General features: G+C 37.0%; 1 protein-coding gene across 9 annotated transcripts in view; it reads right to left on the bottom strand.

The window, feature by feature from the left end:
* The window catches only part of LOC135098147 (uncharacterized), an 87,871-nt gene that overhangs the window by 19,482 nt on the left and 55,889 nt on the right, over nucleotides 1-12,500 (bottom strand). The window lies entirely within an intron of this gene.

The following is a 12,500-nucleotide window of genomic DNA, read 5'->3' as shown; positions in this document are numbered from 1 at the left end:
CTCTCTCTCTCTCTCTCTCTCATCTTCCCATGCTTTCAATATTATTTTATCAATACACTCTTTCTTTCCTATATTTCATCTTCATCTATTCACTCTCTATTCCTCCATTCCACAAGTATTCCATCTTCTTCACTCTTTTCTTCTTTTCATTCATTTTTCATCATCTCCCCTTGTTCTTTGGACATTGCAATCTTTCATTCTTAAATTTATCATCATCTCTCTCTCTAGTACGTCATTTTACAAATATCCTATCTCCTTTTTCACCTTCCTTCTCTTCTCTTCATCATTTCCTTCCCTTCTTCCTCTGTTCTCTTGGCTACGCTCTCTTTCCTTCTTAAATTTCGAATCTTCATCTTTCCTTTCTGCTCCTTCCTTCCAAAGGTATTCCTCATCGTTCTTCATTTTCCACGTCTTTTACTTCTTCCCTTTTTCTCTTACTCACATTTTTCTTTTTTCTCTTCAATATGCATTTTTTAAAATTCTTAAATTTGGTACCATCTCTCATTCTATTCTTTCATTCCATTTTTACTCTCTTTTTTTTATCTTTCGTCTCTTTCCTTCTGTTCCATTCCATTGTATTTTCTTAGCCATGTATTTTTTTTTAATTTTTTTTCTTATTTGGTATCTTTATATTTTCTCTCTATTCACTCATTTCAGAAATATTTCATCTTTTCTTTCATATTTTCTTGTCTTCATTCATTTTTTTTTTATACTTTTGCTTTCCTTATTTTCTCTTGGACATGCACTCTTCTTCTTCTTTCTCTTCCTCCTCTTCTTGTTCTCGTTAGTGTTCTTGTTCTGTTGTCCCCTTGGTCATACACTCTTTCTTTTTAATTCAGAAAGTTGCTTTGGTTTTACTAAAAGTGTGTGCATTCATTCTTGTCATTTTGTTTCCCTTCGTTTCTCTTGGATATGCACGATTTTTCTTCTTCTTTATTCCCCTCCTTCTCTTCTTGTTATTGTTCTGTTGTTCCTTTGGCCAAGCGCTCTTTCCTTCTTTAATCCAGTAAGCTAATGCGGTGTTACTAAGACTGAGTTCCACTTTAATATTTTATAATTAACTTTTGTCTTTTTTTTTTTTTTGTACCCGTGCGAAGGGCAATTTTGGTGTGACTATACCCGTTTATTGTCCTTTATTGCATACTACTTCACTTTCGCTCTAATTCCATTGCCCACGTTGATTTGATGTTTGTGTTAATGCAGAGCGCGCGTAGATTTAATGGGAGGCAGTAACGTCCTTCACCACAAGTTATGTACTCCCTCCCTCCCTCCCTCCCCCCCTCCCTCCCTCTCTCTCTCTCTCTGGCAACAATCCTGTGCTACTTGGTGTCATAAAGTTCCGTGCAGCGCTCAGAGCAAAACTGGCAAATAAAGGAATACATACAGATAAACAAGTGTAAGTAATTCCACATACAAAAAAAAAAAAAAAAAAATAAGACAAAAGAGAATAAAACAGAAGAAAACGAAATACATTGAAATCTTACACATATCTAGTCTTAATTAGTCACAGAAGTGAAAATAACGATTAAAAAAAATATCTCTACAAATACAAAAGAGCAAATAAACAAGTGCCTGTAGCTCCACACAGACACGTGACACAACACATCCAAATTCAACATTTCGTGGGAATTCCCGCTCACCTGTGAAGAAAATGAGTGAAAATAAAAATACACATGTAGAAATAAAAAGAATGAATAAATAAATGCATACATAAAATTTTACACTCCAATGCACAATAAAATAAAGCCAGCTTCCCCACATTTCGTCTAAATGTAACATTTAAATTCTTCACTGAACTAAACTGAAAAACAGAGAAGTTGTATTTCGCAACAATAAAACAAAATAAACAAATACATACTACTCAACACCAGTACTTAACAATATATTAGGTTCAAGTCCTCAATATTTAGTCAAAATGTAGCGCTTAAAATATTATCTAAATTACATAAATAAACTATTTTCTTTAAACAATAGAGAGACAGACAGAGAGAGAGAGAGAGAGGAGAGAGAGAGAGAGAGAGAGAGAGAGAGAGAGAGAGAGAGAGAGAGAGAGAGAGAGAGAGAGAGAGAGAGAGAGAGAGAGAGAGAGAGAGAGAGAGAGAGAGAAACAAAAATCAACAATATTAATTAAAAATACAACTGCAATAATAATAATAATAATAATAATAATAATAATAATAATAATAATAATAATAATAATAATAATAATAATGATAATAATAATAATAATAATATTAATAATAATAATAATAATAATAATAATAATAATAATAATAATAATAATAATAATAATGAAGGTGTATGGAGTTGAGTTTATTCACGACCGGTTTCACCTACATCTTCTTCAGGGGAACTGGCTTTGTTCCGGTCCAGAGCCTCCTTGTATTGGCATGGTGGCAACTCACGGTGCGCCGCTGAACCCACCAAGCCAATATAAGGAGGCTCTGGACCGGAGCAAACCCAACTGAAAAAAAAAAAAAATAAATAAATAAAAAAAAAAATAATAATAATAATAACAATAAAAATAATAACATCCCATTTCCAATTCTTCATCTAAATCCAAAGCCTAAAATGTACACTGAACTGAATGAAAACAATGAAAAAAAAATATGTATAAGCAAAATAAATACATAAATAAATAAATAAATAAATAAATAAATAAATAAATAAAATAAATAAATAAGCAAATAAAGAAATAAACCCGCAGAGTTCAAAATTTAACAGTATCGCATTCCAAATTTCCTGTGAACAGAGAGCATAAATCTTCGCAGCACTGTAATGAAAAGAAAAACGCTTCTTATACAAACAAACTAACCAAACAAACGCAAATGATTCAGAGTGAAGCAGAAAAAGAACAAGACATTTCACACTCTTTAAATGCAACACATACATTTCCACTAAATTGTAAAGTAACATTAAGTTCTAAAGTAAATAAACATAAAAATGTATACTAGGCGAAAAACAAACAAACAAAAAAAAGATTAAAAAACATAAAAAAAAAAAAATCTGCCTTATAACTTAGTGTGAAATGAAAATAAAAGTTACTTTCTTCGTACATGGTAGAGGGAGACACAGGTCTTTTCTTGACATTAATCAAAAGTTCATACCATTTTTGAAAGCTCTGGAAGTTTTCTTCCTCTTAATCCAAAGTTCATACCATTATTTCCTTATTAACGTAAGAGAAAAGTATTAATCCCTCTTTCTCTCCTTTGACCCTGACCTCACCTGCCCACCAGCTCACCTGAGAGGGGAACCTTTAATTTCTTTATTTTCAGTGTATTCATGCGAGAACAAAGAAGTATTTCGCAGAGAATAGACGAAAACAGTAGATCATTTTCCTTCTCTCCTGAACTCAGAAACCCACTCCTTTCATGCGTTTGTTGACCAAGACAAACTACCTCGCCTTATTATTTTGATATGCATAAGAAAAAAAAAAATTTCCCAGAAAATGCTTAAAAGACATTTTCTCCACTTCTGAACTGTACAACACACTCACGTCACTGAACAAAAAACCTTAAACAAGAAGAAAAAAAAATTTCATATGAAGTGGATGAAAATAACAATTAAGTTTCCTTCACACGTGTTATTGCCAAAGCCACACCACCTCACCTCACCGATTATTTTCACAAAAACGAGAGAGCGAAAGCCTTCATCACCCCAGACTGTGAAAAAAGCAACAGATTACTTCTCCGCACTCCTGACCCCCGGGATCCACCCATGCCTTTGGTCAATAAACACTGCCTTCCTGACATTATTGTTATTTGCACGTGAGCAAAACCTACATACTCACATAATGGATAAGAGGAAATAATGTTGCCTTTTCTTCACTGGAACGCTGGAATCCACTCGTCTCATTCAATGATATCTTACTTGATAAAATATTTTTACTTATACTAAACAAAAAAGAAAATCACCTTGGACAAGATATAAATTTAGCAACATAAATTTTCTTCATTCGACCTCAGAAACTCACTCACAGTTTTTGCCTCACCTCGTCGTCAGCAATTACTTCCTCTAAGAGAAAATACAAACTGATAACAGGAAATCAAATCTACTTCGGTCTAACTAACGTGGAAAAGGCAACATACATTCCCTTCATCTTTGACATCCTGAATACACGTGTCTGATAAGCCAACAAACATCACTTCATTCTGACTCGAGTAACCTATTTACCCTCCCCTAACACACTGGATAAACTATGCATTATTATTTTTGCAGCGACAAACAACGTATTTCCACTTACAAGAGTGCACCACAAGCTTCATTCACCGTCGAGTATGAAACAAAGGAGAAATAATGCTGCCCTCCCCCCCCCCCCCTTCCCTCCAGGCTGCTACAAAACATCATCATCCCTCAGACAGGCGTAACGCGACCCGCACTTTATATAAGGAACAATACTATGACCTTTCCCTCTCCAGGATCAAAAGGTTACCCTGTAGAAGATACAAGTACACGAGGAGGGCACCACATCTAATCCTTCACTTCTACATTTCTACGTACAAAATATCACCAGTAATTAATACAAAACTAAGCACCGACCCTCACTATGTAAGGAACAACATAATCCTTTCCCTCTTCAGGATCAAAACGATCAACCATAGAAGTAAACGAGGAAGGTACTCCATCATTGCCCTCACCTAAATTTCAGTGTACAAAATATTAATAATGCAAGACTAAACACGTCATGAATTTAAACTGAGTTTCAGTATATGACCTGTGATCCTTCCATCCCTTTATTAACAAATATTTCCCTTAAGCAAAATGAACACGACTAGCAGACACACACTAACCATACACACTTAATTATAAATATATATATATATATATATATATATATATATATATATATATATATATATATATATATATATATATATATATATATATATATATATATATATATATATATATATATATATATCATGGATACACAGAAAAAGAATAAAAAGTTGATACTTTTTTCCCAGAATACAAGACCACTTAAGAGACCAGTAGGAGGTGAGTCAAACGTTGTAAGTGATTGCAGGAGAATTAGTCAAAAAGCAAAATGTGTGAAACAAGCAGCAACAATATGTGACTTATAAAATCCCTATGAGAAAATAAATAAAATAATTTGCCTTGATACACGTGGCAGGTACAAACACATCTCACATCATCTTCAGACAAACTATAATCCCACACACACTCACTCACTTCACACAGGCAGCTGTACAATGACTTATTCTCACCCTCCAAAACACTGAAAATTATTAAATTTATTCCTCAAAATAGAATAATTTCTCTGAGCGTTATGAAATTGTCAGGTACAAGTTTCGAAACATACCTCTTAGTAATCAAATATTTCAAATATTTTAGTGTTTGCACTTTAATTTCCGTTCGGTAATAGCGTCTAGAGCTACTCAGGTGACGAAACAATTACTGTCGTGCCGTCATCTAATGGTCAAATGGTCGAAGTTCAACCAATAAATACAGTAATATATATTACAAAAAAAAAAAAAAAATAAATAAATAAAAAATCTTGGAATTACATAGGAAACACAAACATATCCTAGAATATATGTTGGTAGTATTCTATACCGGGGGAATCTGCTGCCTACGTAACACTACAGGAGGAGGCAGTAGACACCTGCCGAAACGATAATTACTCCCAGTGATGTCTGAAGCTCTGTGATCTTATCAATAACCCAGCTGTGACCTCACTGAACGTTTCCCTTTGTGTCTCACAACACGGGGGCGGTCACAGCCTGCTCTCTAAAGACAACTTTCTTCCTTCACACAAAACTATATGCACACACACCCTTCACTCAAAGTTCTAAAGTAATATGGCGACTCCTACACCAGCCTCGGAGTCTCCATCTGGGGAAGGGACCACAAATGTCCCGAGGTCGGATTGCTCTTCTGGTATCAACCTTAAGTGTCTTGACATACCCCTCAACATTTTCTTCATTAACTTCTGCAACACACGCGGCCTTACATCTAATTTTCAGTATATAGTACATCACCTCTCCTCTACTAAACCACATCTGTTTTTTCATCATTGAAACACAGGAGTCTGAGGCAACTGATGGTAACAAATTTTGTTCCCCTCCTACTTTCTCTATCCTCATTTTCGATCCAAAGCTGGATGTTGCATTTATGTGCGCAACGACTTAACCTTTTCTCGTGCCCACACTCTTGAATCTTCCGAGCTTTCCACCATCTGACTACAACTACAGAGTCACTCTCAAACTAAATTTACCTGTGCTGTATACCTCTCACCTAACTCCTCTGACTATGAGAAATTTTTTGACCACTTATCTTCCAAAGTGGAGCACATTCTGACTCTTCCCTTTTGCGGAGATCTCCATTCTTGGAGACTTCAATGTTCACCACCAGCTTTGGCTTTCCTCTCATTTCACTGACCATCCTGGTGAACTAGCCTTCAACTCTGCTATCCTCCACGACCTAGAACAACTAGTGCAACACCCTACTCGTTTTCCTGACCGTCTTGGGAATACGTCCAACATTCTTGATTTTTTTCGTAACCTTTAATCCTGCTTATGCTGTCACCCTTTCTCCTCCGTTGGGCTCCTCCGATCACAATCTCATATCTGTATCTTGTCCTATCGCTCCAGTCCCTCCTCAGGATCCCCAAAGGCGGAGATGCCTCAAGCGTTTTCCATCTGCTAGTTGGGGGACCTGAGGAGGTATTTTGCTGATTTTCCTTCCGTGTCAGAGACCCGTCTCTGTATGCTGAACACATAACAGAGGTAATAGTGTCTGACATGGAGGCGTACATTCCTCACTCTTTCTCTTGACCTAAACCTTTCAAGCCCTGGTTTAACACAGCCTGTTTCCATGCTATACACGATGAAGAGGTGGCCCACAAAAGATATTTGAGCCTTCCATCACCTGAATTTCATTCGCTTTATATTTCTGCCCGGAATCGTACTAAGTCTTTTCTCTAACTAGCCGAAAACTCCTTCATTAATAGAAAGTGTCAAAATCTTTCAAGATCTAACTCCCCTCGTGACTTCTGGCACCTAACAAAAAACATTTCCAGTAAATTTGTATCTTCATCTTTCCCTCCTTTACTTCAGCCTGATGGCACCACTGCCATTTCACCTGTTTCTAAAGCTGAACTCTTCGCTCAAACCTTTGCTAAAAATCTACCTCGGATGATTCAGGGCTTGTTCCTCCCTCTCCTCCACCCTCTGACTACTTCATGCCACCCATTAAAATCTTTTCCCCTAAGTGTTTTTTTTTTTTTTTTTTTGTGACCTCATGACCTTTCGTTCGTGAGCCGCGGCTTTTCGTGCTTTCATCAACTTCCCTGTGTGGCGTGTTTATCTGTATGTCTAGAAAAAATTATTGTACCATATTATTTTTTATAATTAATATTTATCATTATCATATCGCTCCGGTATGTAGATAAAGAAAAATATTGTTATTATTATTAGAATGATCTTCCAAATACAGAACGCGTTGCATTCCATTATAAATATTCAATGACTGATTTTTAGTTTTATAAAAGTTTTATGAATATAAAATATCCTGCATCTTGCTGTTTTCTTTTTGTCATTTGTTATCTTTGTCATTCTTTGTGTGTGTGTGTGTGTGTGTGTGTGTGTGTGTGTGTGTGTGTGTGTGTGTGTGTGTGTGTGTGTGTGTGTGTGTATGTGTAACTGATACAGACTGAAGTTATATCAACAAACAGAAATACAGACAGACAAACAAAGTAAATAAATTAAAACACACAAAACAAAAAGTGGGAAACGAAAATTAAAATAGCAGAGAGAGAGAGAGAGAGAGAGAGAGAGAGAGAGAGAGAGAGAGAGAGAGAGAGAGAGAGAGAGAGAGAGAGAGAGAGAGAGAGAAAGAGAAATTCCCACACTCGTCAATAGCAAAGTTAACATTCCAACATCGTTTGTCATGTCCGGAAACTGTTTTTTTTTTAGGAGCGGTAGGATGGCATGAGGGGGGAGAACTGAGGGGGGGAGTCATCAGGGGGGAGGGAAGCATCAAGGGGGAGTATTCTGACTTTTGTCACTCACTTCCCCGTTGGCGATCAGTTGGATTTGGTGATGGGCGATATGAAGGGCTATACTTTCAATCCTCTCTGTCTCTCTCTCTCTCTCTCTCTCTCTCTCTCTCTCTCTCTCTCTCTCTCTCTCTCTCTGAGCATTGCAACCCATCGCTTCCACCTATCTTTTCTGTTTCAGTCTTCAGCCTTGGAGCGTGACAATACAGTCATTTCAGCCTTACGATTTCCCGAGTAAGAACGGTAAACAAAATTGGGGAACAAAGCTGAAGGTGAAAGAGATAATTTAGCTATTCATGGAAGTTGGCCTGACTTTATCTAAGGACAGACGAACATACGTACCTAAACATGCAAACACACACACACACACACACACACACACACACACACACACACACACATAAAGGACACGAAAATGGATCTCCTAATTTTGGATACTATAATAATAACCATTTCTAAGATCAATATAAAAAAAAGGTTATTATGATACCAGAACGTATATTTGTTAGTGTTTGCTTAGCGGTCCATTTTTTTTTTCTTTTCTCGTTTATGTACATATTTTCATTCTTCGGTTTCTTTCATATGCTTTTCTTCATCAGTATTTTTTTTTTTTTTGTGTGTGTGTGTGTGTGTGTGTATTTGTGTTTAATGATCTAAGTTTTCTTTGCTTGCTTCGATCTATCGCTTTAATCATTCACTTTTATTTTTTATTGTTCACTTTGATCTCATACGTTTTGTTCCTCTATCTGCTTGTTTCTCTTGGCTTTCCATAAGTTTATCTTTTATTTATCATTTGCTTATTTGTATATATCTTCTTCAGACTTTAACTTATCCACCCGTCTAATTCTGCCTGTTTGCACTCACACAAGTATTGCTCCATCTATTGTTCCTTTTCGGCCTCAATCTCTGTCGTCTCTGTATTCATTCACTTTAGGTTTAATTGTTCTTATGTTACGTGATATATATATATATATATATATATATATATATATATATATATATATATATATATATATATATATATATATATATATATATATATATATATATATATATATATATATATATATATATATATATATATATATATATTACAGTAAGATTGTGAAACTAGTGATTTCGTGAAATCCCTAAAACTTTCAGGGAATTCGTGAAATTACTGTTTCACTTAGTGACTTCATGAAATTACTAAAATATCTAGGGATCTATCAAACCCCCCCCAAAAAAAAAGAAAAAGTAATGGAAAGGTAAAGTATTAAAACAAATGTTGAAAAGCCAGAAGACCTGAGCATTGGAAGTAAATGAGACAAAGAAGTGTGACACGGTACTCAAAAATAATACACTAAAAGGAACATGAAAAAGAAACAGGACGAGGCTTTCAGCCCCCACTTAGAGTAAAAATAAATTAAAAACAAGTAACGAAATGTGATACATAGAGACTGCTAGAGGAGAAGGAGGAGGTGGAGGAGGAGGAGGAGGAGGAGGAGGAGGAGGAGGAGGAGGAGGAGGAGGAGGAGGAGGAGGAGGAGGAGGAGGAGGAGGAGGAGTCTTTGGGTTGAAGGGGACGGAAAAGAAATACAAGGAATGGCGACGACGAGAACAGACGCCATCCAGACTACGAGGAGAAAAAAAAGAAAAGAAGAAGAAGAAGAAGAAGAAGAAGAAGAAGAAGAAGAAGAAGAAGAAGAAGAAGATAAAAAGACGAAATATCGAAGAAAACACAATACGAGGACGGAAGAGTAGAATAAGAGAACGAAGAAGAGAACCAATATATGCTATGGAAAAAGAGAGAAGGGGGAAAGAGAGAAAGGCAGTAAGGTGAAGCAAGGGACAGGAAAGAGCGACTGGATCTGGCAGGGTAGCGGGAGAGAGCTGGCTGCTGGAGGACTGGGGACGGAGACGCGGCACGATGAAGCGTGACAGATCCCTGGTTGGATCCACCCCGGGGGACACCACGCTAAAACAAAAACACCACGTCTCTTCTACCTCTCCGCCTCACCCGCTGCTACAAAAGTTTTCACCGTCAATAAGTTTTACATGGAGAGATAAAGGAGGTATAAGGCAACTCTCCTGTAAATACGAGTTCAATGTTGAGTTTCCTGCAGTGAAAATTATGATGATGCATGCGTGTTTACGTCTTTGTTGTTGTTGTTATTGTTGTTGTTGTTGTTGTTGGTGGTGGTGGTGGTGGTGGTGGTGGTGTTGTCGTTAATGGTGTTGCTAAGAACGTCCTGAAATTATCATCTTTAATCCTTATTTATTTATTTATTTTTTTTTATGCTGTAGTGTTTGTCTCTCTCCTTCTTTGTATGTGTGTGTGTGTGTGTGTGTGTGTGTGTGTGTGTGTGTGTGTGTGTGTGTGTGTGTGTGTGTGTGTGTGTGTGTGTGTGTGTGTGTGTGTGTGTGTGTGGGTGGGTGGGTGGATGGCTGTATATCTGTTTGTCTGTCTGTTTAGCTGGCTGACTTCGTATTTGTTTCTCTCCCCGCCATATCTCTCTCTCTCTCTCTCTCTCTCTCTCTCTCTCTCTCTCTCTCTCTCTCTCTCTCTCTCTCTCTTCCAGGCATTTATTTTAGAAAAGCATCGCGTCATTCCTGTGAATCTCGCATTTACAACCCGAAAAATCGCAGACTTCCCCCTCACCCCCTGATTTGTTACACCTCCCCTTTACATGAATATTATCGTTGTTTCCTTTGATGTTTCTTTCCCAACCCGGCCGCCGCCATCACGGGAAGGTGCTCATGATGCCAACGAGGCTTCTTTTGTCACCACCTCTTTGCCATTCCCCTCCATTCATCTTGAAATAATTCGCCTTACCACCGGACATTGCCCTCATCACCCCTAAGGCCGCTCGCCCCGTACTGTAGCACGGGACTTTCGGCCTTGGCTTCTTATCTTTGTCCGATCTTTTTCCGTCCCCGAGCGTCTCTATCACTCCACTTTTAACGGGCTTTAATTTCTCGTGTCCATTCACCGCCTTGTTGCTGTCCACGAGCGTCTCTATCACTCCACTTTTAACGGGTATTAATTTCTCGTGTCCATTCACCGCCTTGTTGCTGTCCACGAGCCTTTTCTACTTGTTCCCGAAAAATGCTGAGGAGATCCAAGTAAGTTTTTAAGATCCACCTGTGAGACGCACGGCTTCACGAAAGTCGAGTCACCTATTGAGGGATTTTTAGAAGGTTTCGCTGATGCTTAATATGTATGCTGAGAGGAAGAGGTGGAGGGGGAGAGGTGAGAGGAGAGGTTATGAGAGGAGAGGGTATGAGAGGAGAGGGTATGAGAGGAGAGGAGAGGAGAGGAGAGGAGAAGAGAGGAAAGGATGAATAAGTTGGTGGAGGAAAGCAAAAAGAAGGAAAACATGAATATGAACAAGAACAAGAAAACAATGAAAAGAAAAAGAGAAGTATATAAAACAACAAATGAATAACAACAACAACAGCAGCAGCAACAACAACAACAACAACAACAACAACAACAACAACAACAACAACAACAACAAATAAAAATAAGAATGAAAATCAGGAAGAAAGAAAAGATGAGACAAAAACAAAACAAAAAAGAAAAGAAAAAAAAGCAAAACCAGAGTGTAAGGTTTCTAATCCCATAAACAAACTTAAAAGTCAATATTCCATTTTTTTTTTTCTTGTTTCATTCCTCACATGGCTTCTCATCCCATCAAACAGCTTGTGTATCTTGCTGGCTTTTAGGTAGGTCCAAAATGTATCGTGAGCTGTGACCTTGATCCTGCAAGTTTGGATCTTGAAGTGTGGCAGTGAAGTTCAGTGTCTCGTCACAAAATTGAACCTTGAGGTATTTAGTTGTGCTTGGTACGAATTTTTTTTTTTTTTTTAACTTTTATTATAATTTGGTTTCTTAAGTATATAGATGTACTGAGTACAAAATTTCATCAAAGTTTTCTTACAATTTGGATACTTAAGAATGATGGCTGTTGAGTTACGTGCGATAAGTTTAAAGTTCCATTAGAATCTAGTTTCTTAAAAGTGAGGCTGTGTTAAGTTCGAAATGTTCAAAATTTTATTACAATAAATAAAAAACGTGTAGTATTTTTCAATGTGTGTGATAAGGTCCAAAAGTTCAAAGTTTCATCACAGTCTATATCTTTTAGGTGTTTAAGTCTGACAAAGTCAACATTTCAGAATGTCGTCACTATTAGAATATCCCAGTGTGTAATCTTCAACTGACTTCAACAAATTCAAAGTTTCACCACAACTTAAAAGATCAAATCATGTGTTTAAGTTTAAGCAAGTTCGAAGCATCACAACATAATGAACAGTAAGACATTCAATGGCCATTATCCTATTTCTACAACAACAACAACAACAACAACAACAACAACAACAACAACAACAACAACAACAACAACAACAACAGCAACAACAAAGCAAAAGGCAATAGTGGTGTTTCATTAGTATAGAATACAAAGAAATCTAAATGTATCTGCGGCTTTAGCGTGAGCCA

Source organism: Scylla paramamosain, unplaced genomic scaffold (assembly GCF_035594125.1).
Source record: "Scylla paramamosain isolate STU-SP2022 unplaced genomic scaffold, ASM3559412v1 Contig47, whole genome shotgun sequence".
Classification (NCBI taxonomy): Eukaryota; Metazoa; Arthropoda; class Malacostraca; order Decapoda; family Portunidae; genus Scylla; species Scylla paramamosain.
Note: the sequence above shows the minus strand (reverse complement) of the source record. Positions and strands in the feature narration are given on the sequence as shown.